Here is a 27,749-nt window from a genome sequence, read left to right on the forward strand (position 1 = left end):
CCTGGCGCCCACACCTTTCCGCCTCCTTACTTACAGCCGGCCGCGGTGGTCTCGCGGTTCTAGGCGCGCAGTTCGGAACCGTGCGACTGCTACGGTCGCAGGTTCGAATCCTGCCTCGGGCATGGATGTGTGTGATGTCCTTAGGTTAGTTAGGTTTAAGTAGTTCTAAGTTCTAGGGGACTAATGACCACAGCAGTTGAGTCCCATAGTGCTCAGAGCCATTTGAACCATTTTCCTTACTTACAATAAGCAAGCGATCGCTCGCTTGGGTCAGTTCATCGCTTCCGTTCTGTATAAATCGGTTTGCCAGGGAAGTTACCTTCCTTGTGGTCTACAATGCAGTCGCCGCGGACCTCTTTGGGTTGGATGCCCTCTGTGCCTTTGGCTTCGCCATCGACGACAATATTCATCTGGCGTTCTCCCAGGTTCCGTTTCCGGTGGTCGATACCTTGTGAACAGTATTCCAGGACTTCTGCTTTCTCGCCGGGCGTCGGCTGTGCTCAAGATTTTCTGGCGTCGCTCCAGCTGAAACCGTCTGACCGCCCGAAGTACTTCCGGGCTCGGCAGGTTCCCCTCGCCCTCCAACATCCTCTTAAACAGGAACTGGACCGTCTCACCGAGGAGGGAGTTGTCACTCTGGTCCGTTACAGTTCGTGGCCGACAACCTTATTCGTCCTGAATAGACCAGATGGGCGTCTTTGGGTTTCTGGCGACTTCGAGGCAACGCTAAAGACTCAGCTATAGGTTGAAGATTATCTCCTTCCCTGTCCTGACGACCTGTTCTCCAAGCTCGGTGGGGGAAAATTTTTTTCGAAGATCGATCTTGCCGAGGCCTACCTCCAAATACCTTTTGATGAGCCTTCTACTCACTTGGCCGTCATCAACACACCGTTTGGGAATTTCCGGTTGATCCGCCTCATGTACGGCATCGCTAGTGCACCAGTCATCTTTCAGCATCACTTGGAACAGCTCTTGCGAGGTGTGCTCAGATGTCTTCACCGGCCGTACCGCAGATGAACATCTCAGTCATCTGCAACAATTATTCCTGCACCTGCGGACTGTGGATCTAAAATGGAACGTTGCTAAATGCTCCTTTCAAATGGCTCTGAGCACTATGGGACACAACTGCTGTGGTCATCAGTCCCCTAGAAAACTACTTAAACCTAACTAACCTAAGGACATCACACACATCCATGCCCGAGGCAGGATTCGAACCTGCGACCGCAGCAGTCGCACGGTTGCGGACTGCGCGTCTAGAACCGCGAGACCACCGCGGCCGGCAAATGCTCCTTTCTTCAACCTAATATCTCCTACCATTTCCTGAAATGGCGTATCTTCTACCTCCTCCTATGTCGCCGCTATAGAGGCCCTACCTCTTCCGAGCGATGTCCACCAAATGCGGTCTTTCCTGGGGAAAATTGCATACTATCGAAAGTTCATTCTCTCCGCCGCTCACATTGCGCCGCTCCTCCATCGCCCCTGCCGAAAGTCCGTGCCTTTTCATTGGTCCCCAGCTTGTGAGCCGGCTTTCTGAAGCTTAAAGCGGGGATTGCTCTCGGTGGAGTGTCTCATGCCGTATACCCATTCTCTTCCTCCTTTCTTGGCTACAGACACCTCAGACTATGGTGTTGGAGCTGACCTTTCGCACCGTCTGCCGGATGTATCGGAACGCCTGGTTCGTACATATCTAAATCCTTTACAGCGGCTCTATGGAAATATTCCGAAATTGAGAAGGAGGCCCTTTTTATCGTGTTTGCCTGTACCAAATTACTCCCGTAACTTTATGGTATGTGTTTTCGTTTAATCACTCACCATAAGCCCTGATGGCCTTATTTTAACCAGCAGCCCAGTTACCCACGAAGACTTTCCACCGCCTGCAGCGAAGGGGAATATTCCTTTCACGTTTTAGGTACACCATCCATTTCTCGCCCACCGCTCAGTATGCCAACGCCGATGTCTTTTCTCGGCTCCCCTCCTGCCAGGATTCGGCATTCGATTCGTCGGACATCCTAATTTCTCAGGTCGATAAAGACATACAGGCAGCGTTAGTGGCATTCTCCATCACGGCTGCGTGGGTGGCCGCCACGGCGGCTGCAGATCCGCTTCTGCAACTGGTGCACCACTATGACCTCCGCGCTGGCCGACGATTCCTCCGCATCGCGCCCAGCCTGGTCCCCGATTCTTTTTCTCCATTTGCCATCAACTGGTGGCCTTCGAAGGTATGCTCCTCCATGCAGAACATGGAGCCAATCCACGAGGCAACATACCAACTTCCCTGCGGTCGCAGATTTTCGATTTCTTACATCAACATCACTGGGGTATTGCTTGGATGAATACCCTCTCACGCCCCGATTTCTTCTGGGTGGGCATGACGGTGAAAGGTGGCTTTCATTGGTGACATTCATTTCGCAGATTATTCTGCATATTTAGAGTAAATAAACCAATATAATGGTTAATTAGTCTTATTAGGTGGATTAGAAAGAGAGATACGTGATGATTAAACACATGTCTGAAATAATACGGGCTTTGGTTATGATAATATTTAGTCGCATGCTGTAGGTGTAAGCAAAGTAAATTTGCCAGTGGAGGTGAGGAGTGGTCGGGCACAGCCGGGGAGGCGAAGGCCGGCGAACGCCGGTAGAGCATTGTGCAGGGGCCGGGGTCCCAGGGGATGCGGCCGCTGACCTGCAAGCGTCAAAAGGAACGCCGCCGTGTGCCAGGTGAGAGAGAGAGGGGAGACGTCGAGCAGACAGAGAGCGTCCAATGTACGCGCTGGCGCCGCCCGGTCGAGCGCTGTTTTAGCGGCAAATGGGCTGAGCTATGATTGGGCAGTTCATAGGAAAGTGCGGGAAACGCTGAGGGTCAACGCCCGCTGTTTGAACAGAGAAATTTTTGTATAGGTGAAGAAATTGTATCACTCTGCGAGGGGGATGTGGGAAGCCTTTGCAGCGTTGGAATTGGCTCATTAGAGTTTGTCGGCATGATCGTCGCAAGAGAGCATCGGGCAGAGCGAGGCAGAGGGAGAGCGTCTTGTGCCATGAAAGCGGACAGTCGCAAATTTCGGTAGCTCTGAGATAGGGACTTAGATTATGAATACTGTGCTGTGTATGATCTAGAGTCTGCTGCTACAGTAGGACATCAGCGTCCACGATAGGCATTGCATTGACTACTAATATAATTGCAGCTGATTCCGCCTTATAGGCTGTCAGTCACCATTGAACGTAGTCAACCAGTGCACAGAGCTATCATACTGGTATTGCACGTTAGTACAAGACACAGTGGGCTGCACCTTAAAGGTTGTTGAGCCAGTCTTGAATGCGTTGTATACCATTTAGAGGAAATATAGGGCGTGTGGTATTAGTAGTTTCTGAGTACTTTATTCTGCTCAAGATATTTGAGAAACTTATCCTAATTCAGCGACTTCACAGCTGCTGTCGTCGCCCCAGCAGTATCGACGGAGCCAGCACGCTGGTAGACGGTATTGTAAAACTTGCAGCAGCGGCAGTAAAGTTCAGAAATAGTTGTTGGATCGTGTTCTTGCCATCCACTGAGCGTCCGTGCAGTTTTGCTTACGATTCGTTATTGGTTATTTGTCTTTTTGCATGTTGTTTGGTTTATTTCTTGGTGGTGGTGTCCGAAGTACGTATTATTTCAGACACATTGAGATTATAGGAACGCAGTCAGATCGCATTTACCATTTGCTTATCTAGGGGCATAATTAAATCTAACTTCTCATCAACTTAACATTAAGAGCTGAGAGCCAATCTTACCAGTGTAGTATATATAAGAGCAGTGTACCATTTGTTTAATTTGTTTTCACTGATGATTTGCTCAATATGATCTAATTTCTATTGTGAGATAATTTACAATAAATACAAGTTATTTACAATATCCCTTTTGATTCAGTAGTAGGTGGTAGTTAGCCGTCACTGTCACATTAATGTATATTATTTATGTTTAATACTGGCCACTACCCCAATAATAACCCTTACAACGGCGGAGGTGGAGCGCATGGTCCGGGGTTGTCAGCAGTGTACCCGGGCCCTTCTCACTCCGCGCCGGTCCTTCCAATCCTTGCCGACCACTTCCCTCCCAGAGAAACGCATCGTAAGGGAATTTATATATGTATATGAAATACAGACACTAGTTCAAATACCAGAGATTAATGCGTAAAGCATTTGCTGAACAGAAGATGCTTTACGTTGTTAGTTTATTAGTTTTAGAATAAGTTACCTTTTGCTGTTATCCTGTCCTAGTGTTAAGACGTGTTGTGCCATTTCTTACTGATAAAATTGGGGTAAATAACGAAAGTGATTTTGAAGCAGAGTGATTTCGTCTTTTTTGATACCATGGGTCCCAGCTACTGAAATTCTGAAAAATTATTGCTATTATTTTAATTTTATGCAGAGAATTTAGATGGAGGCGACGATCTTCACGGCGACGCTGCTCAACAATAGAGGTACGTGAATGTGTTCATCTATTTCATTTCGTGGCCGCTACCGCCTATTTCATTATTTTTGCCGCGACATTCAGAACCTGCAGTCTTTCTTTTCCTTTAATTTCATAGTCCACGCATTTAGGTTCTAAGATGAATAAATGCATTTAACTGTAATTCTTTTTATCTAGGCCACAGGGGATGATTGCACTGAAAATGTACGTACCTCTATCCCATTTGTATGTTCGCATACATTTGAGTGTGCACAAGCGTAACTATGTTTAAGATTCATTTCCTAAATAGTATTAACGCTTTTTTTTTTTTTTTTTTTACCACCCATTCACGAATGTACGTGCCCTCTTTTGATGTAGTCAGTCGGCCGTATTCTTTAATAACATTATTTATAATATTCAGTGGCTTAGTTTCTACAATTGATTTTTGCCTGTGTTGCAACAGCATTCACACGAAAAATTTATTACGCGACATCCACAATAACTTTTATTTCAAAATTTCGACGACCGACTGAATAAAGATTTTTCTAACAATAACAATAGCAAAACATAATAATATAAGAGGATGCGTTAGAGCATCCATGTGGATTTTGCGGGACCCGTCCTTGGCGCTTACTGGTTGCTCGTCATGGTTGCCTACTCCCACTTCCCTTTCATTGTCAGATGCTCCACTATCACCACAGAGACTACTGTCAGGGTATTGTCCAAAATATTCTCCATTGAAGGCCTTCCCATCACCTTGGTCACTGATAACGGCTTGCAGTTTTGTAGTCAATAGTTCGCCAAATTCTGCCCACGATAATGGTATCCACCATGTCATTACCCCGCCATTTCACCCACAATCTAATGGCGGGGCAAAGCGCTTTGTTCGCACATTTAAAACTCAGATGCAGAAGTACACAGAGGACTGTTCTCCGGAAGACGCTCTTACGGTATTTCTCAGTTCATATAGGACCACGCCGGTGAGTGACAAGAGTCCAGCTGAACTGCTCCATGGTCGCCAGCCTCGGACCCTCCACCATCTCCTCCTGCTGCTTGTGGCACCTCGCGCTCGGCGAGGCGCTTCCACATATTCATCCGCGGTTTCGGGTCCCGGGCCCACTGGCTGCCGGGGTCCTCCTTTGGCCCCGTGGTCGACAACTGCTCGGTGGAAGACCACAACGAAAACAAGAGTAATAATGCACGAGTAAGCATAACTTATGGTCTAGTAACGGGATACATGGTGGTAGCCGCTGAATCGTCACATCACTATCTCAATTTACCAAACAGGGTTTCGCGAAAAATTAGATCGCTTCTCTTGCAGTAATTCCAAGTTAAGCTCTCGGAGTACCTCTGTTATACTTTGCTTTGGTCTGTATCTAAATATTACGAGTCTTGGAGTTCGTCTTTGAATCTGTTGCATTCCAGCAATCATGCATGCCTGACAAGACCTCCAAACGGTGGTACAGTGCTCTAGACTAGATCTCACTAGCTTCTTCCCATTAGAGATTAACTGCAATTTCCGTTATACCTACAACAAAAACACTATGCAGTCAAATTAATGTGACCATCTGTCGAAAGCCTGAATAACCATCTTTTGCAGCGCGGATCCCTGCAAGATGTGCTGGAAGAGAGTCAGTGAGATTCTGGAATATGCCGAAAGGGCTATTGAGTCATTCCGACTCCAGTGACAAGACCAGCTGCACTATACTTCTCGGTTGATGATCAATGGCGCAATCAGCCCACTCGATTTGGTCCCACAGATTCTCGACTGGGTTTTAATCCGCGAAGTTTGCTGGACTTGAGAGTACGTTAAACACGTCCTGGCGCTCTTCGAATAACGCACGTAAAATGCCAGCTGTAGGGATGGTGGTGATCCCCTAGGACAGATGCATGCTGGTGTTGATTCATTGTGCCTTCAACCACGAGGGCCACCTAGAGAATGCCACAAAAACTTTCCCGAGACCATACCGTTCCATTCTCCGATATGGACCCTCCATACGTTTAGTGGAGGGATTCTCCTACCACTTTGATGGAGCACAATACGTGATTAACCAGAAAATGCTACATTCCGCCACTGAGTCGACTTTTAGTTGCGGTATTGGCATGCAAATTTCAGCCTTCGTCGCCGATGAACTTCAGTCAGCATTGGTGCATTAGCAAGGCGCGTGCTGCGAAGGTCCTTACGCAGCAACGGTTGTTGGACTGTCTATGAGGAAACACTGTTGTTCGCTTCTTGGTTCATCAGGGTGGTCAGATGCTCCGTAGTTGCAGGTCTATTTGCCCGTAAACATCTCTGCAGTCATGATTCACTCCTACATCTAAGAACCGTGGTGCACCACAGTTGCGCTAGCGACTGTTTCCATAGTGCCATTAGCCACCCTCCTCATATTTTACTCATGGAGGCATGCGAGCTGTTTACAAAGTTACCTGTTTCTGAAGCTATTTAACCCTTGGCCCGAAAGCCAATGTTCATGCGGTTTTGGACGTCAGATGAAACATTCTGCTTCCGCTACACGACGTCTGCACCCATTACCGAGGCACCCTCCCACCCCTCTTTCGACACGCTTCATACACCCACCACTACTACTACTACTGCGTGGTTTCTTGCATGTTGATGTAGAACATAGGCCGTGGTCACATTAATGTGACTGAACCGTGCATTATGTGAACGCACACTCTGTTTCGGTTCTCACAAGGAGTCTCATTTGAAATTTTTGTTAACAATTATGAGAGGGAAAATATTTCCGGCTAATACTCACCATGTGCATCAGGAGGATGTCGAAAAACGAGTGTCCGCGAGGTAAACATTCTATCGAATGTATGTATTGCGCTTCACAAAATGGACATCGTCGGTAGGTAAGAAATATTCAAAGTAAACCATAAACTTGCAACATGAATAGAGAATGAACTATGGCGCCCCACTGTGATCACAAAGGTTCGCACCATGAAGATCGAAGGGGAACTTATTGAGAGTCACACACCATACAGGACGTTCAGCTACACACCCACTCTTAAAGACTGTATGTAGAAATAGTTTCGGTGTAACGGGATGACGAAAACTGATGGAATACGTTGGCATGAAATCGAATGCGATATAGCCTCTCGTGGAGCTTATCGTGAAACTGATCATCCTTTAAGGTACAACAGCAGATGGTGCGAAATATGTTTTAGAGGCACGCACGGAAGAACAAACATACAGAGGCTGAATCTGTCCATCGATTCCAGGTGGTATGAATTACAGTGTTATAAACTTTTCAGAAGGGTTAGTTTGCTCTAAAGGAGTGTGAATTTTTTCATACATAGACCAGGAGTCAAGAAAAAGCAAATTATTTTGATTAGCTTTTGGGAAAAAGGAACCTTGCAAGACCACGCACACGACAATGAATCATAGGGGGAAGAGTACCTCGCGGCACAGTAAATAATTTTCCAGAAAACTGACAACCAGATTAACCGTCGGCATCACTGTATATGAATGCGTTAAACCACTGATGATAGTTGATCCTGATAAAAATCTCAGGCCACCTCTAATTTCTAGGATTTTTGTATCCCATCTACAAATTGTCGAGCGAATTGCGTAGATTTCTGTGCATCGTCAAACTGAAGCTTTGTAGCACTATTTGACGTTATGCAACCACCCAGTGCTTCGCTTGAAATCAATGTAATCTATGTCGTGCGCAGCTTGATGTGCAGAACATAGTAGGTCACTATCATGCACGTCCTGTAATTGTATCGAGCATCCTTGGAACGCGCAAACACCAGTTTTTCTAACACGTGCACCTGGTCCTCCGAGGAATATCCGTAGATTTTTTTGTGCATCACGCATATCGCTGAGGACTTATTCGAAAACCGAGCGAGGTGGCGCAGTGGTTAGCACAATGGAATCGCATTCGGGAGGAAGACGGTTCAATCCCACGTCCGGCCATCGTGATTTAGGTTTTCCGTGAATTCCCTAGATCGCTTCAGGCAAATGCAAGAATGATTCGTAGAAAGAGCACGGCCGACTTCCTTCCATAATCCAATGAGACCGATGACTCGTAGTTTGGTCTCCTCCCTAAATAACCCAACCCAACTTATTAGAAATCTGTTCATAATTTTTTTTTTACTATACTACTGATAATTTTCCATGTACGTAATTACGTTTAGTACCCGCTCCTGTGACAACGATTGTCCTTTACTATATTTCACTGAAGACGGGATATGTGGCTCCCTGTCCGATAAGAATGTTGACCTACATGGTTCGACACCTGTTTCACTACACTTCCACTTGTTAATCATGTATTGTCATAACTATACCCCTCATGTACATTGTGCGCACAGTCGAGCGTATACGACACCACACATTCCACCCGTCTTGCAGAATGCAATGTTTGCTTTATTTATCGGTGCCATTTGTAAGGGGTCCGTAGGCCCTTACTATAAGTTTTGCGACAGCACAGGTCGACAGGACAGACAATCGATAGTGAGCGTCGGGTGGCGAGAGCGAGAGCGAGTGTTGAGACAGTAGTGTGTGGTACGCGCAGCGGGCCGAGCCGGGTGGAGGTCTGTTGCTGGAATGCAAGACCGTACCGACAAAGGGAGTGGCCATCGCCGTGGTTTAGCCCCTTTGTGTTAGAAATATACGGGAAAGTGAAAAGTATAATTAATAGAGTGATCAGTGATATTTTGTGCCGATATTTGTAATTACGCGTCTACCGAGCCGGCATCATTTGGATTGCAGTCTTGGATTGCAGTGTTGGATTGTAGTGTTGGATTACAATGATTGAAATTGCGTGCGACGATAATAAAAAACGAAAGGACCTGTGCTGAGATTAGCCGTTATTAATTCTGTACGACGAAGGCAGTGGCTGTCTCCTTACTTTGTGTTTTTGTGATGAATATAGGTCGTTGATTAATGAAGCTGTGTTGTTGTTCTTCTTGCCACCAGACATTTTATTATTACAGCATTCGAGAAGGACAAAATGGAATGTAACATTTCCGTAGCAGTCCAATCCGATTGCCAGCCCCATTAGGTACACGGTCACATTAGTTATTATCTATTGGGGCTGCTATCAGATCCCGATCGAGCGGGATAAGTAAGTAGAATAAACCGGAGTGTTACACATTGAACTGCTTTATATGAACACCACTAGCATTGTATCACTGTTGTGAGTTACTCGTCGACTAATCAATTCAGCTACGTACCGTAGCCTCATGCTGTGCTCACCATTGGATACATCCAGTACCATCACCTTTTGGCATTAGCAGCCTATACTTTCGTTGCATGTTAGACAACATTTGGGACGTCGAATGCCATAAACAGCCTTGGTCTTGCGCGGCCTCTCACTCATGGGGATCATTGTTAGTATTTCCTCTTACAAGCATTTACATGAAGTGACGTGCTCAAGATTTTCGTCAATAATATCGTAATCTTGTACTTTAGGGTGAGCATTATTTTACTTTCAATCGCTTTTAAAGAAACACGACATTCAATGCAACAAATAGAAATTTTATGCAAGTTTCTATGCATTTCTATTCAATCACGCAACTAAGACCATTTTCTGTAGACAACAGCACTGTCGGCCAACATTGAGGAAGTGTTGTGTATTACAACTTATTTATGTACTCTGGGACATTAAAAGATGTATTCAGCTTCATTAGGAACATTTTGTATTACTTTGATGTTGAATGCTCGCTTTTCAGTTCAGTGAGCGGAATATTTATGGAACCACTTGCATGTCTGTGAAGTCACAATTAAGATCGTACCGTGGTTATAGTCCACAATAAGGTCCAGATCAAATATTGTCGCTACAATCTGGAACCGCGCGACCGCTACGGTCGCAGGTTCGAATCCTGCCATGTGTGTGATGTTCTTAGGTTAGTTATGTTAAGGTAGATCTAAGTTCTAGGGGACTGATGACCTCAGAAGTTATGTCCCATAGTGCTCAGAGCCATTTGAACCATTTGAACCTACCGGTTCATATCTACCATATCTCATATGTAATGCGCGAAACAAACAAATTGAGAGTTACACGAGAGGCACTGAACGCTCTACAAAGGGTTCCCGACAGAAATGAGTAATCGAAGATGCAAATTATGCTATGCTATCAATGATAATCTAATTGAATTTCCACTATAACTTGGTGCCTATTTCATTTTTATTTGCGTTACTTGGTTTTTAATACCGAGAATATTTTCTGTCAATATCTCCCTTTCTTTATTAATATGGAGGTCACAGATTGGATGGTTTTAACCTCATTCGTGAATACATTTAATAAATCCTGTAATTTCTCTTTCTTCTTTCCATCTGATATCTACAGTTTCAGCGTCACACATCCACGAGATATTGACTTGAATTTGTGGATCTGTTAATTGATTCTGCATAAAGATGTTTATCTGTGTGTGCAGGATTACACAGTAACTGTTAAGAAATATCAAGATATCTATTACTCGACATTAACATAGGGTGTATTCACCCCTCACCTTAATGATGGCTTGAACTCTGTTAGAAACACTTTCAAAAAGGCATCTGAATATCTGTGGAGGAAAGGCAAGCCGTTCTTCCTCTACGGGTAGCGATGTTGGGCGTCAAGGTCTGGAGGAAGTCGACGTCGTTTGTCATCCAAAAGGTGTTGTATTGGGTTGAGGTCGGGACTCTTGGCAGGTGAGTCCATTTCATAAAGATTTAGAGACAATTGCCTCACAGACGCTGCTTTATAGCAGGGTGCATTTTCATGCTGAGACAAAAACTAATTTTCTAGGAACTGTTCCTCTACTGTACGTAGTAAACAACGCCATAAAGTGGGTTCGTCTCCTTCGGTATTTATAGCTTTCTTAAGACGAATAAGAGGACCATTGCCCAGCGGCGTCGCACTTTACATTAGCACAAACGTCGCTAAGCACTGACCACAGAGGAGCTCTATTGCTAAGGCTTTCTTCGGCACTTGTTGACAAACTGCCTGTTGGCTTCAGTCTTGGGTTCTTCGGCTGACGTTCGTCTGATAATTTTAATGCCGTTACACCAGCACATTTTTCAAACCTTGTAATCCCTTTTTCTTCTTTCCATCTGCTATCTACAGTTTCAGCATCACACATCCACGACATACTGACTTGAATGTTCACCACCGGAAATGGATGGTGAAGCTTTTGCCAATGCCAGCCACTCGTGCTGGCGAAACGTCAGCAAAATCATCAGACGAACGTCAGTCGCACAACCCGAGACAGAAGCCATTAGTTACAGAAGAGATGCCCGACTATCGTACGCCATTCTCTGACACCCTACGCGTGCTGCTTTGGCTGTTAGTAGCTATTTGAAACTCATTTCTGATACGTTCCGAATATTTCATTTGACTCTCTACAACCATCCTCCACAGAGCTTAGCGTCCCTGTCCATCAGTATATGAGGTCTGCCTGGTCTCGGTTTAGTTGTGGTTGTTCCTTCGCGGTTTCGCTTCGCAGCCACATCACCAACTGTAGACTTGGGCAGGTTTAGATGATCTGCAATAACCATCACAGAATTATTACTGCGGGCTTTCAAAATAACTACGCACTCTCTGACTGAGAGTTGCAATATTAAAAGTTTTGGCTGGTTTCGTTGTCTAGGGGCTGGGATACGTAGTTGCCACATTACAGGCCAAATACTGCTGAGTCTACGGCATGCTATAAGAATACACACATGAATCGATTGGTCGAAGTTCATATCAGTCGGCAATTGCGAATTTTGAACTCAACTGCTGAGTCTACGGTATACGATAAGAATACACACATTAATCGATTGGTCGAAGTTCATATCAGTAGGCAATTGCGAATTTTGAACGCAACATAGACCATCATATATGAATGACTGCAATTAAATAAAATCTGCAAGTACAGTACTGGTCATTAAAACCGCTACACCAAGAAGAATTGCAGATGATAAACGGGTATTCATTGGACAAATATTATATTAGAACTGACATGTGATCACATTTTCACGTAATTTGGGTGCATAGATACTGAGATATTAGCACCTCTGGCCGTAATAACGGCCTTGATACGCCTGGGCATTGAGTCAAACACAGCTTGGATGGCGTGTACAGGTACAGCTGCCCATGCAGCTTCAACACGATATCACAGTTCATCAAGAGTAGTGACTGGCATATTGTGACGAGCCAGTTGCTCGCCCACCATTGACCAGACGTTTTCAATTGGTCAGAGATCTGGAGAATGTGCTGGCCAGGGCAGCAGTTGAACATTTTCTGTATCCATAAAGGCCCGTACAGGACCTGCAACATGCGGTCGTGCATTATCCTGCTGAAATGTAGGGTTTCGCAGGGATCCAATGAAGGGTAGAGCCACGGATCGTAGCACATCTGAAATGTAACGTCCATTGTTCAAAGTGCCGTCAATGCGAACATGAGGTGACCGAGACCTGTAACCAATAGCAGCCCATAACATCACGCCGGGTGATACGCCAATATGGCGATGACGAATACACGCGTCCAATGTGCGTTCGCCGCGATGTCACCAGTCACGGATGCAACCTTTATGACGCTGTAAACAGAACCTGGATTCATCCAAAAAATGACGTTTTGCCATTTATGCACCCAGGTTCGTCGATGAGTACACCATCGCAGGCGCTCCTGTCTGTGATGCAGCGTCAAGGGTAACCGCAGCCATGGTCTCCGAGCTGATAGGGCATGCTGCTGCAAACGTCGTCGAACTATTTGCGCCGGTGGTTTTTGTCTTTCAAACGTCCCCATCTGTTGACTCAGGGCTCGAGTCGTTGCTGCACGATCCGTTACAGACATGCGGATATGTCTGTCAAATGGCTCTGAACACTATGCGACTTAACTTCTGAGGTCATCAGTCGCCTAGAACTTAGAACTAATTAAACCTAACTAACCTGAGGACATCACACACATCCATGTCCGCGGCAGGATTCGAACCTGCGACCGTAGCGGTCGCTCGGTTCCAGACTGTAGCGCCCAGAACCGCACGGCCACTCCTGCCGGCAGATGTCTGTCATCTCGACTGCTAGTAATACGAGGCCGTTGTGATACAGCACGTCGTTCCATATTACCCTCCTGAACCCACCGATTCCATATTCTGCTAACAGTCATTGGATCTCGACCAACGCGAGCAGCAATATCGCGATATGATAAACCGCAATCGCGATAGGCTACAATGTGACCTTTATCAAAGTCGGAAACGTGATGGTACGCATTTCTCCTCCTTACACGAGGCATCACAACAACGTTTCACCAGGCAATGCCGCTCAACCGCTCTTTGTGTATGAGAAATCGGTTGGAAGCTTTCCTGATGTCAGCACGTTGTACGTGTCGCCACCGGTGCCAGCGTTGTGTGAATGCTCTGAAAAGCTAATCATTTGCACATCACAGCATCTTCTTCTTGTCGGTTAAATTTCACATCTGTAGCACGTCATCTTCGTGGTGCAGCAATTTTAATGGACAATAGTCTACTATCTTAACGTCTTTAAATGATGAGTATGATAGTAGATGTACTTTTGAGAATGCGGTGTATTTATGCAAAACACTTATTGGTGTCGATGGTCCACCAATTAAATTAAATATTAGTTTACTGTCTCTGAGCACTATGGGACTTAACATCTGTGGTCATCAGTCCCCTAGAACTTAGAACAACTTAAACCTAACCAACCTAAGGACATCACACACATCCATGACCGAGGCTGGATTCGAACCTGCGACCGAAGCGGTCACGCGGTTCCAGACTGTAGCGCCTAGAACCGCTCGGCCACTCTGGCCGGCGGAGGACTCGAACCTCCGCCGGGACCAGCCGCACAGTCCATGACTGCAGCGCCTTTGACCGCGCGGCTAATCCTGCGCGGCTCTCTTCAAGCGAACCCACATTCACAAACATAATCAAACACTTTCTAAATACTGGATTTACATTTAAATAAGTTGAAAGTAAATAAATATTCCTACGGCTGGACCATAAACACGCTCTAATACACATTATTAAACACATAAACAATTAAATAAACATGTATAAAAAATAGAACAGCAGGTAGGCCAGTAACCTAACGTCACTGTGCTTTCTAAAACACAGTAAATTTTTAACCAATTCCTTCAGGAATTGTATATATTGTATATAAACAAAGACATAGATCCATAAATATATTTATAAGCATGCTGCTACCGTTTTTTCGTTTAACTGTGGAGTACTTGTGGCCTGACGTGATCGATAGTAATCGGCCACTTTGACCTCCAACAACTAATGTACTGTTCAAGTTACATGTCTGTAATTCATACCAATTTAGGTTTACACTAATAGCTTTCTAAAGACATGGCGATAGATAAAATCGGCTGAAGCGTTTATATTTTGGAAATTCGTTGCTAGGTGTTACTTGTATAATTTACCATCAGATACTGAACTTTAAGCTAATAAAGACATTAAAAGTCGGATTACACCATCAGAATCGTCGTGAAATTAATACTGATGTACATGTTTCTTTTTGAGGTATCATGATTCATCTGGCTACTATTAATTTCTATACGAACTGTGAAATGTCTGCCACAATGGTTTGACAAAGTTCGCCATCTTTAGCACTCTCGGCATACAAGTCTCTTTCATTGACGCAGCGTCACCATGGAGTTCCCAGCCACGCGGCCGCTGGACCCCTCTTGCTTCGGCCAACGTCCGGCTCCACGTGGTCAGGCTGCCGAGCGCCGGCGCCAGCTAAGCGGCGTGTGCGGTGGTTTCAGGGCGCTGCGACTCAAGCGTTACCTCACAGTAGAGAGATTCGAGCGCGCACAGAGGCTTTTGGGCAGTCGTTCTTTCCACGAACCATACGCGACTGGAACAGGAAAGGGAGGTTCTAATGGTTCAAATGGTTCTGAGCACTATGAGACTTATCATCTGAGGTCATTAGTCTCCTAGAACTTAGAACTAATGAAACCTAACTAACCTAAGGACATACCACACATCCATGTCCGAGGCAGGATGCGAACCTGCGACCGTAGCGGTCGCGCGGTTCCAGACTGAAGCGCCTAGAACCCCTCGGCCACACCGGCCAGCGAAAGGGAGGTAATGACAGTGCCACATAAAGTGCCCTCCGCCACGCTCCATTGGGTGGCTTGCGGAGTATAAATGTAGATGTAGATGTAGTTACTAAAATGACATTCAAAGACTTGTCCAATTACGATGAAGTCTCCTGGTCATCCCATTCTGCTGTTACTATTTGCCTAGTGACAACAAAACACTGCCCGCCGCCTTTAGTAACTGCGAGTCCGTATCTCGTGTTATGTAGTGGTTAATTCAGAATTTCATAATGGTGTCCGAGTGCTTCTGATTAAATAGTGTATGGCCTCAGTTTACGTGGATTTTTTAGCGGATGTTTCGCCAGAATCTGTCTGTGGAAATAAATTCAAACTTCATACTAAGCTGTTCTTACAGATGTGCGAGTTGTCATGCAGTTTTCTCATTCCGTCTCCATGAATTCTCCGCTCTGGTTGTACGGTAGCAGCATCTGTGTTTGCAAGATGCAATTACATTAGATATGAATTAAAATTCAGTTGTAATAGCTACCTTACATGGTGCTTAAAAGCTGTCTTTAGTGTGTCAACAGCTTCCAGCGGTACAAACCAAAAAGCTATCGATACTATACTATTATTATTGAATACCCAAATTCTTCTGAAAAACAGGAAAACGAGTTACGTTTTAAATTTCCCAATGACCAGGATTTGAGCCATTCTCTTGAGTTAGATTCCAAGTTGTTCCGAAATTCTTCGTGCAGCTGAGGTCCTAATAATAATTAATTGATTTTCACAACCTGAAATTTGCGGGAAAATACTGTGAGATGAAGTGGCTATTTGGATGCACTTCAATAACTTTCAGATGTCTTGCCCACACTTTTTTATTGTCTTCAAAATCGCCTTACACATTTAGACATTCGGCCATGTTTCAAGGCAATGTTACGTCAATCATAGAAAATTGTTTAAAAGATACTTCATATTTCATCAACATTCTTTATCGACAGATACAACGTATTTTCTATGATTGACGTCGGCCGGAGTGGCCGAGTGGTTCTAGGCGCTTCAGTCCGGAACCACGCGACCGCTACGGTCGCAGGTTCGAATCCTGACTCGGGCATGGATATGTGTGCTGTCCTTAGGTTAGTTAGGTTTAAGTAGTTGTAAGTTCTAGGGGACTGATGACCTCAGATGTTAAGTCCCATAGTGCTCGGAGCCATTTGCTTTATGATTGACGTAATGTTGCCCTTGAAAACAAACAACCACTAAAGCTACTTTTACGAAATTTGGTATTTCAATTCTCGGTTTGAAATAAAAAAAATTACGTTTTTCATTTGTATTAAAAATTCAACCTTACAGGGTGAAATAGTGGACGAAAAGTTGTATGGTAATATTTCATTAAAGAAGCAAAATCACTTTTTGCTCAGAAGTACATTAAGAAAAGACTATGCTCCTATGGCCTTAGTGTGGAAAGTTTAGAAGGTGTTTCAGTTCGTGAACAAAGACAGGTTGTTTCATAGTCACCACGAAAAATCGGCTTTGCCAGAATTGCATAGTAAAAGAAATGGATCTTTAATGAACCAATGTTTATTGAATCATTTTTGTTGTAATTACTAGGTAAATTAATCATTACTGATGAAAAGGTAGATACCACGTTTAAATTCCATTCCATGTTCGAGAGAAATCAGTACCGGGTGTAAGACTGGTTTTAACAACTATAGAGCCACTAATTTCTCTTTTCCTTTTTTAAAACTAGCAATATGAAATTGAATTAAACGCGTTGGAACTCATTATTATGCAAAGTCTGGCAGCCATGTAAATGACCACTAACTCTCTTATAGTGCGTCGATTTACACATGAGCGGGTGAAGCAGCGGGCGGTAAGCTAGCACAAGCGTAATTTTCTCGGTGTCACCAGACAGACGTAGTACACAGGAACGGTACTTATCTTCTCACAAAATCAAAATACGAAAAACTGTGAATTAGCTGTACTGATCACAGACAATGAATAAAGAAGGGGAAAAGCTACACAAATGTAAAATTTCCCCAAACGAAAATTATGTAAGGAAATGCTGTACTCAGTAGCCATCTATCTTATTCCAATGATTTCTTGTTGCGGTGGCTACAGATGTTCCGAGAACGAATTAAAGACAGAAAAGTTTACGGGAACATCGTGCAGTTACGCGACAAATAGAAAGGGTGTCTAATAGTTGCGAATGAACAAATCGTCTCCTATTTAATCGACTGAATCCCTAGAATACATTCCAGTTACAAATTTTATGCCACTGGTCACTGTCAATGCTCCGAAACCAGAAGATATTAAACTCGTATAACGGCAATTGCACACTATCATTGAACTGTACGTATGACAGACCTTAACGAAGCACCGCTGTGTTATTACCAACAACTGACCGTTCGATTTTTTACAGACATCGAAATATTACACCAATTTTATTTATTTTTCTAATAGTCTATATATCTGTCAAATAGAGCTGGGTTTCAAGTAAAGACCACTACTGATAATGCTGAAAGTACAAAAGACCTGCAGTGTCGCTAATAATAACTCACTCATTTCAGCTGTTATTTGTTTTATTTCATTTTGTATTGTCTCTGAGTGCAGTTTTTCACGAACGTCGGAGAGCGTGACTTTTTTTTTGGGGGGGGGGGGGGGGTTAAGTCTAATAACTTACATGTGACCTACAATGAATTATAAACATATGGAAAGTTCGTTAATTCGTCTTTAAAACAGTATAGTTAAATATGCAAAATTATTAGTGGTGTGGAAGTAGTCGATTACTGAATGAGCAAAAGTAGTAGCTGTCTAATAAAGCCCTCGGATGGCTTAACTTAACAAATGGCTCTGAGCGCTATTCGACTTAACTTCTGAGGTCATCAGTCGCCTAGAACTTAGAACTGTTGTTTATGTGGTCTTCAGTCCTGAGACTGGTTTGATGCAGCTCTCCATGCTACTCTATCCTGTGCAAGCTTCTTCATCTCCCAGTACCTACTGCAACCTACATCCTTCTGAATCTACTTGGTGTATTCATCTATTGGTCTCCCTCTACGATTTTTACCCTCCACGCTGCCCTCCAATACTAAATTGGTGATCCCTTGATGCCTCAGAACATGCCCTACCAACCGATCCCTTCTTCTAGTCAAGTTGTGCCACAAACTTCTCTTCTCCCCAATCCTATTCAATACCTCCTCATTAGTTATGTGATCTAACCATCTGATTTTCGGCATTCGTCTGTAGCACCACATTTCGAAATCTTCTATTCTCTTCCTGTCTAAACTATTTATCGTCCACGTTTCACTTCCATACATGACTACACTCCGTACAAGTACTTTCAGAAACGACTTCCTGACACTTAAATTATACTCGATGTTAACAAATTTATCTTCTTCAGAAACGCTTTCCTGGCCATTGCCAGTCTACATTTTATATCCTCCCTACTTCGACCATCATCAGTTATTTTGCTCCCCAAACAGCAAAACTCCTTTACTACTTTAAGTGTCTCATTTCCTGATCTAATTCCCTCAGTATCACCCGACTTAATTCGACTACATTCCATTATCCTCGTTTTGCTTTTGTTGATGTTCTTCTTATATCCTCCTTTCAAGACAGTATCCATTCCGTTCAACTGCTCTTCCAAGTCCTTTGCTGTCTCTGACAGAATTACAATGTCATCGGTGAACCTCAAAGTTTTTATTTCTTCTCCATGGATTTTAATTCCTACTCCGAATTTTTCTTTTGTTTCCTTCACTGCTTGCCCAATATACAGATTGAGTAACATCGGGGAAAGGCTACAAATCTGTCTCACTCCCTTCCCGACCACTGCTTCCCTTTCATGTCCCTCGACTCTTGTAACTGCCATCTGGTTTCTGTACAAATCGTAAATAGAATTTAGTTCCCTGTAATTTAACCCCTGCCACCATCAGAATTTGAAGAGAGTATTCCAGTCAACATTGTCAAAAGCTTTCTCTAAGTCTAAAAATTCTAGAAACATAGGTTTGCCTTTCCTTAATCTGGCTTCTAAGATAAGTCGTAGGGACAGTATTGCCTCACGTGTTCCAATATTTTTACGGAATCCAAACTGATCTTCCCCGAGGTCGGTTTCTACTAGTTTTTCCATTCGTCTGTAAAGAATTCGCGTTAGTATTTTGCAGTAGTGACTTATTAAACTGATAGTACTTTAATTGTCACATCTGTCAACACCTGCTTTCTTTGGGATTGGAATTATTACATTCCTCTTGAAGTCTGAGGGTGTTTCATCTGTCTCATACATCTTGCTCACCAGATGGTAGAGTTTTGTCAGGACTGGCTCTCCCAAGGTTGTCAGTAGATCTAAGGCAATGTTGCCTACTCCCGGGGCCTTGTTTCGACTCAGGTCTTTCAGTGCTCAGTCAAACTCTTCACGCAGAATCATATCTCCCATTTCATCTTAATCTACATCCTCTTCCATTTCCATAATATTGTCCTCAAGTACATCACCCTTGTATAGACCCTCTATATACTCCTTCCACCTTTCTGCTTTCCCTTCTTTGCTTAGAACCGGGCTTCCATGTGTGCTCTTGATATTCATACAAGTGGTTCTCTTTTCTCCAAAGGTCTCTTTAATTTTCCTGTAGGCAGAATCTATCTTACCCCCAGTGAGATCAGCCTCTACATCCTTACCTTTGTCCTCTAGCCATGTCTGCTTAGCCATTTTGCACTTCCTGTCGATCTCATTTTTGGGACTTTGTATTCCTTTTTGCCTGCTTCATTTACTGCATTTTTATATTTTCTCCTTTCATCAATTAAATTCAATGTTTCTTCTGTTACCCATGGATTTCTGCTAGCCGTCGTCTTTTTACCTACATGATCCTCTGCTGCCTTCACTACTTCATCCCTCAAAGCTACCCATTCTTCTTCTACTGTATTTCTTTCCCCCATTCCTACCAATTTTTCCCTTATGCTCTCCCTGAAACTCTATACAACCTCTGGTTTAGTCAGTTTATCCAGGTCCCATTTCCTTAAATTCCCAACATTTTCGAGTTTCTTCAGTTTTAACCTACAGTTCATAACCAATAGATTGTGGTCAGAGCCCACATCTGCCCCTGGAAATGTATTACAATTTAAAACCTGGTTCCTTTATCTCTGCCTTACCATTATATAATCTATCCGAAACCAGCCAGTATCTCCAGGGTTCTTCCATGTGTACAACCTTCTTTTATGATTCTTGAACCAAGTGATAGCTATGATTAAGTTGTGCTCTGTGCAAAATTCTACCAGGCGGCTTCCCCTTTCATTTCTTACCCCCAATCCATAGTCACCTACTACGTTTCCTTCTCTCCCTTTTTCTACTGTTGAATTGCAGTAACTCATGACTATTAAATTTTCGTCTCCCTTCACTATCTGAATAATTTCTTTTATTTCATCATACATTTCGTCAATTTCTTCGTTATCGGCAGAGCTAGTTGGCATATAAACTTGTACTACTGTAGTAGGCATGGGCTTCGTGTCTATCTTGGCCACAATAACGCGTTCACTGAGCTGTTTGTAGTAGCTTACCTGCACTCCTATTTTTTTATTCATTATTAAACCAACTCCTACATTACCCCTATTTGATTTTGTATTTATAACCCTGTATTCACCTGACCAAAAGTCTTGTTCCTCCCGCCACCGAACTTCACTAATTCCCACTGTATCTAGCTTTAACCTATCCATTTCTCTTTTTAAATTTTCTAACCTACCTGCCCGCTTAAGGGATCTGACATTCCACGCTCCGATCCGTAGAACGCCAGTTTTCCTTCTCCTGATAACGACGTCCTCTTGAGTAGTCCCCGCCCAGAGATTCGAATGGGGGACTATTTTACCTCCCGAATATTTTGTCCCCGCCCAGAGATTCGAATGGGGGACTATTTTACCTCCCGAATATTTTACCCAAGAGGACGCCATCATCATTTAATCTTACAGTAAATCTGCATGCCCTCGGGAAAAATTACGCCTGTAGTTTCCCCTTGCTTTCAGCCGTCCGCAGTACTAGATCAGCAAGGCCATTTTGGTTAGTGCTACAAGGCCAGATGTGTCAATCATCCAGACTATTGCTCCTGCAACTACTGAAAAGGTTGCTGGCCCTCTTCAGGAACCACACGTTTGTCTGGCCTCTCAACAGATACCCCTCCGTTGTTGTTGCACCTACTGTGCGGCTATCTGTATCGCTGACGCACGCAAGCCTCCCCACCAACGGCAAGGTCCATGGTTCATGGACCCCATTAAACCTAACTAATCTAAAGACATCACACACATCCATGCCCAAGGCAGGATTCGAACCTGCGACCGTAGCGGTTGCTCGGCTCCAGACTGTAGCGCCTAGAACCGCACGGCCACTCCGGCCGGCACCCTCGGATGCCTATTGTGAAATTCCTCAGAGCAGAGGTAATTTGGCTGCTGGTTTCAGCGGAGCAAATAATTTTTCTTTTGATCGTCCAACAATTCCCGAATATGCATTTGCATCTTAGTTTTAACTGAGCGTCTTATTGAAACAAGTTTCAGCAATCATGTATTTGACCTTTTATTTGATGAAGCAGCAAATGACAGAACTCTCGAAGTTACCGATCTAACGTAGGCGAATCCTTCGAATAATGACGGAGATGTATCAATAGTATCCAGCGATATCGCTTAAAGTTTCAAGTTGCTCCACCTAGCGCAAATTTGTGTTAAAAAGGACCATCAGGACGTAAGGCTTTAGCAACAAACGGAAAAAATATTTTGAAGTCTTCTTTCACAGAGAAACATACCCATTAAAACATTAGTGGCTCAAAGCAAAAAGACCAAAGAAATTGAGAAGAAAGAAAACTAAACTTCTCAACCTAAAGAAATAAACCGCTAGGCCAAGCAACCGGTACGTAATTATACCAAAAAAGGAAAATAAGCAAAGAAATCATCGGGTTTCAAATATGCGGCAACGTATGTGGTGCGAGGTATACATGTTCATAAATAATGTATTTGCTTGTTTACTGAAGAAGCTTACACTTTTATTTATCGTGGCTGTGTGGGTGAACTCCAATGTGACAACTGAACATTTCAATACTAGTTTAACTGCAGTTTTCATACTTCACTATACGTATGTTTCAGTCCTTTAAATTTTTCCGCAGCTAACTTCTTTTTTTATTCAACTGTACTAAAACGTTTTTATTAAAATGAATCAATTGTACTTAGATTATTTCTTTACTGTAACGAAACAACGTTTAATCTGACAGTGACTTTTATTTTCTACATCTATAAAAATTTCACAGCATGGGTCACATTAAGCTCACCCATTGGACCGTATTTAAGGCACACAGTTTTACTAAGGCACACTTTGTGACTATCTTTTATTATATCTGTGAGTAAAATAATTGAAATTCTTAATTTCGTCTTTTTTTCTTAATTGGAAAGAAAGGAGGAATGCGAGCACGACTTGCTACCTGAGGATTCAGTGCAAACATGGTAATGTATATAAACAGTTCATCTGTAGGTTTTGATCGGTAAGTCTGCGAGTATCAACATGTGACAAAAACGGTCGTCCTTTTTGATTGCGTTGACTTAGAAGCTTGGATCTTTAACATCGCCAATGACTATAAATCTTAATATTTTTCATGCGTTTCAATTTCATACGTCTACACGATCCTGACACGAAGGAACCTTAATAGATGGACAGACAGACAACAAAGTGATTCCGTAAGAGTTAGGTTGTTATCGCCTGAGATGCGGAATCCTAATAATGGCCTTCGTCATACTATGGACAGTATTTCCCTGAATGTCCTAACCGAAAATACAAGTTTTGCTGAATCTTAGCGGGCCTCTGTTGATACACCCACCTTATTTCTGTACATGGACAAATTAAAGGATAAACGTGAATGGTTTTCACTAGTTCTAAGAAATGAAACAGAAAGAGGAGACTGTTCTTTCTTTTTAGTTTGCGTTAATCTCATCTATACAGGTGTTACAAAAAGGTACGGCCAAACTTTCAGGAAACATTCCTCACACACAAAGAAAGAAAATATGTTATGTGGACATGTGTCCGGAAACGCCTACTTTCCATGTTAGAGCTCATTTTATTACTTCTCTTCAAATCACATTAATCATGGAATGGAAACACACAGCAACAGAACGTACCAGCGTGACTTCAAACACTTTGTTACAGGAAATGTTCAAAATGTCCTCCGTTAGCGAGAATACATGCATCCATTCTCCGTCGCATGGAATCCCTGTTGCGCTGATGCAGCCCTGGAGAATAGCGTATTGTATCACAGCCGTCCACAATATGAGCACGAAGAGTCTCTACATTTGGTACCGGAGTTGCGTAGACTAGAGCTTTCAAATGCCCCCATAAATGATAGTCAAGAGGGTTGAGGTCAGGAGAGCGTGGAGGCCATGGAATTGGACCGCCTCTACCAATCCATCGGTCAAATATAATACAATTTGTTTCTGCTTGCATTGAATGGCAGTTCATTTCCTTATTTACTAATAAACACACAATACTATTTAGAAAAATCACTACACATATTCACTGCCTGTTATTCAGATTTGGCAGGTGCATTTCGCATCATTTTATCACATCACCTGTACCACACTTACAATTCTCCTTTGACTATTTATCAGCCCTCTTTGGTGTTTGGCAGTACTTTATATAATGACTCATGTACTGCCCACTTTGATTTTTGGCACTCCCATCTTTTATCTGGCTTGCAGCATTTGCTTTTTCTTTTCAGTCCTGTTTTCCATACACCTTTATATTTATAGTACATTTGGTAATCTGAAACTTACATAAGTACATTAGCACACTGACATTAGTATACATTCATTTACAAAGATTTGTTACATTTAGAATAAAATAGTTTCATCGTAAGATTCAGCACATTTACTGCAGATTGCTTTCTGAGTTTACTTAGGTCACTCACTCCTAGGAACATACAGTTTCAGGTCCACAACGTTTCTTACACCTAAAGGTCTCTTGGATTTTGGGTAGATCAGGTAGTAAGCATTATCGTGTGGAATGTTCTGTATTATATACGGTCCATTATAAATATATTTCAATTTGGCAATTTCATGGTTCAGTTCACTAGATTTTTCGTGGGCTTTTTAAGAACATAATCCCCAATTTTAAATTTTGAACCTTTCAGGTTTTTATCATGTCTTTTAGATCTGGATTCAGCTTTTTGCTTTGCCCTTTTTCTGACTAATTCTTTCTTTTGACTCAACCCCAAGCTTGTACAGGGTGGAAACTCTAGTTTTTCCTCAATTAAACTTTTACTTCTGCTGTCTAACAAAATTTCTTCCAGTGGGAACCCAGTAGTTTCATGATGTAAGGTGTTCATGACATTCTCAAAGTCCAATATAAATCTGCCCCAGGCTCTGTGGTTATGACTGCAGTATGTTCTACACAATCTCCCGATTTCTCGCATGTACCTTTCAACCGGGTTGCTAGCTGGGTGGTAGGCTGAGATATATTTAACCTCCACACCATTTTGCTCCATTCCTTCTTTCCAAATTTTGGATGTGAACTGGGGTCCATTGTCAGATAGTACTGCCTTGGGTTTCCCGATGGTTCTGAAGTATTCGACCATACTACTAAATACAGCTTTTGCTGTTGCCTTTTTCAAGGGGTATAATTTCACAAACTTTGAGAATACTTCCAAAATTACTAGAATATATGCACAGTTTCCCGAAGTCTTCGTGAGGGGACCATACAAATCTACTGATAATAATTCTAGGGTGTCTTCAGGTAATGTACTTTGCATTGGACCTCGACTAGTTCTGTTAGGTACTTTGGCCCTTTGACATACATCACACGACTTAATTCGTTCATTTACCTTCTTACTGACACTTCCAACCATCACTATTACATTATTCAGTTTATCCAAACATTTCTATGGCCCACTATGCCCCCATGCTAAATGAAAATAGTCTATGACATCAGTATCAAACTGGTGTCGCCAACATACTCTCCATTCCTCAGTGACTAAATCTTTTCTACTGTATAAAATGCCTTTAAAGATTTTGTAGTACTTCTTAATTTGAGGATACTGCACACTGTCAAAATTTACCTTCACGGATTGCCACGTCGGATCCTCATTTTGATGGTACCTCATGTTTTTACATATATGCTCAACATTTCTTTTTCCTGAAACCTCTTTCATATACCTTATCTGGAAAATACCCTCTTCACCAATTTCATCGGACACTTCACTCATACCATTCGGCAATCGAGATAAAGCATCTGCCACGTAATTCTCAATACCCTTAAGATAGCAAATCTCATAATAAAACTGCTGCAGGTACAAAGCCCAACGAATTAGCCTGCCATTAAGTAAACGACAATCTTTAAGAAAAGTTAAAGCTTTGTGGTCGGCATGTATGATGAGCTTATGGCCCCAAAGATAGTTCCTAAATTTCTTTAATCCCCATATAATGGCTAAAGCCTCCTTTTCCGATATAGTGTAGTTTCTCTCGTATTTTGTTAGAGTTCTACTTGCAAACGCGATAGACCTGTGTTCTATTTCTTTGCCATCACAGATTTATTGGAAAACTTCTATACCAATCCCATTAGCACAACTGTCAGTACTCATGTGGAAACGTTCTGTCAGTATGGGGTGATGCAAAATATTGTCATTCAAGAGTTCACTTTTTAAATTTTCAAAACCTCTCATGCACCCTTCAGTCCAAACAAAAGCACTATTTTTCTTAAGGAGATTATTCAAATGAGGACTATTAAAAGCTTGCCCCTTGACGAATTTTCTATAGAACCCATATAGACCTAAAAAGGATTTCAACTGTTATCTATTTCTAGGAGCTGGACACTTGCTATTGCACTTAACTTTTCTGGGTCCTTGCCAATCCCAGTCGTAGTAATAACATGCCACAAAAACTTTATTTCCGACTTCACGAATTCACATTTCTTCCACTTTAGTGTCATGCCCCCTGCTTGTAGAGCAACAAAAACTTTCTGCAATAATTCACAATGCTCTTGCCATTCCTCAGTAGCAATCAGTAAGTCATCTACATAAATGGTTAGCTGGGAACTTAATTCTCTACCTAATACAAAGTCCAGTGCCCTAATAAATACTGCCACACAAGTACTAAGCCCAAATGGCACCACTTTATACTGATAGCATTTCCCGGCGAATAGAAAAGCGGTATATTTATGGGATTCTTTGCTCAATGGGATTTGCCAGTATCCGGCGGTCATGTCCAGACTGGTTAAATACTTCACATTATAAAACTTTTGGAGCATTTCGCCCAGATTTTCAGGTCTATCTATTTCCTTCTTTACAGGTTTGTTCAAAGTCCTGGCGTCAATGGCTACTCTTACTGCCCCATCCCTTTTATTTACGGTGATAAGGGGACTATTATATTCGCTGCTACTCCGTTCGATTGCACCCCATTCTATCATTTTATCTATTACCACTTGAACAGCCTGCCTCTTTGATATTGGTACCAAAAACGCTCTTACAAAGAAAGGTTTATGCTCTAATGTCTCAATCTGGTATTCAAAGTTCTTAACTAGGCCAGGTTTGTCCGAAAAGACGGTGCTATTGCTTTCTAAAAGATCAAGCAATTCTATTTTCTGATCAGGAGATATCTCCTTCAAATTTTCCACAATTTCTTTAAAATCATTCCCTTGTCTGTCACCCTCATCTATCAACCTCTTGACATGGTACATTTCATACATGTTTGTCAAACCATCATTCCCTTGGTCGATCTCCAACAATAAAGAACCAATTGCTGAATCGAACACCTTCCCATCTGCCTCAAATGTTATTTCCAAATTCGTAGATGCATTATTAATTTTGACCACTTCCTGGCTACAATCAATAATAACTTTTTCTTTATCTAGCCAATCTATACTCAGAATCATTTCAGTACTCAAGCCTGGCACAACCAAAAAATCGTGTTCAAACTTTTGTCCTTTTATACTAAATTCAACCAATATCTGGTTCTTTACTGGCTTGCTAGTCTTGCCAGTAGTACCAACAATTTTTACACCATTCGCTGACATAATTACTAGTCCAGGCTTATCACAGATGTGTTCGAAGAACGATTGGGAGATCGCACTTATCTGAGATCCCGTATCAAGAAGTACTTGCAATTTCACATTATAAATTTCAATTGGTATTACAGTTTGTTTAACCGTCAAATGTCTTTCATTGTTGTGTTCTTCCCTAAGCAAATCTGAGTCGACGATAATGCTTTTGACCTGCACATCACCTATATCTGGCGGTTTCTTTGGTTCCCAGAGCTCAAAGTCATCAAATACTTGAGCTCTTTGTAACATTGACACTGAGTCGTCCGCTGGCTCCTGAGTTCAGTCTCAACATCTGGGTTTTGTTT

This window comes from Schistocerca serialis, chromosome 7 (assembly GCF_023864345.2).
Source record: "Schistocerca serialis cubense isolate TAMUIC-IGC-003099 chromosome 7, iqSchSeri2.2, whole genome shotgun sequence".
In the NCBI taxonomy this organism is placed as follows: Eukaryota; Metazoa; Arthropoda; class Insecta; order Orthoptera; family Acrididae; genus Schistocerca; species Schistocerca serialis.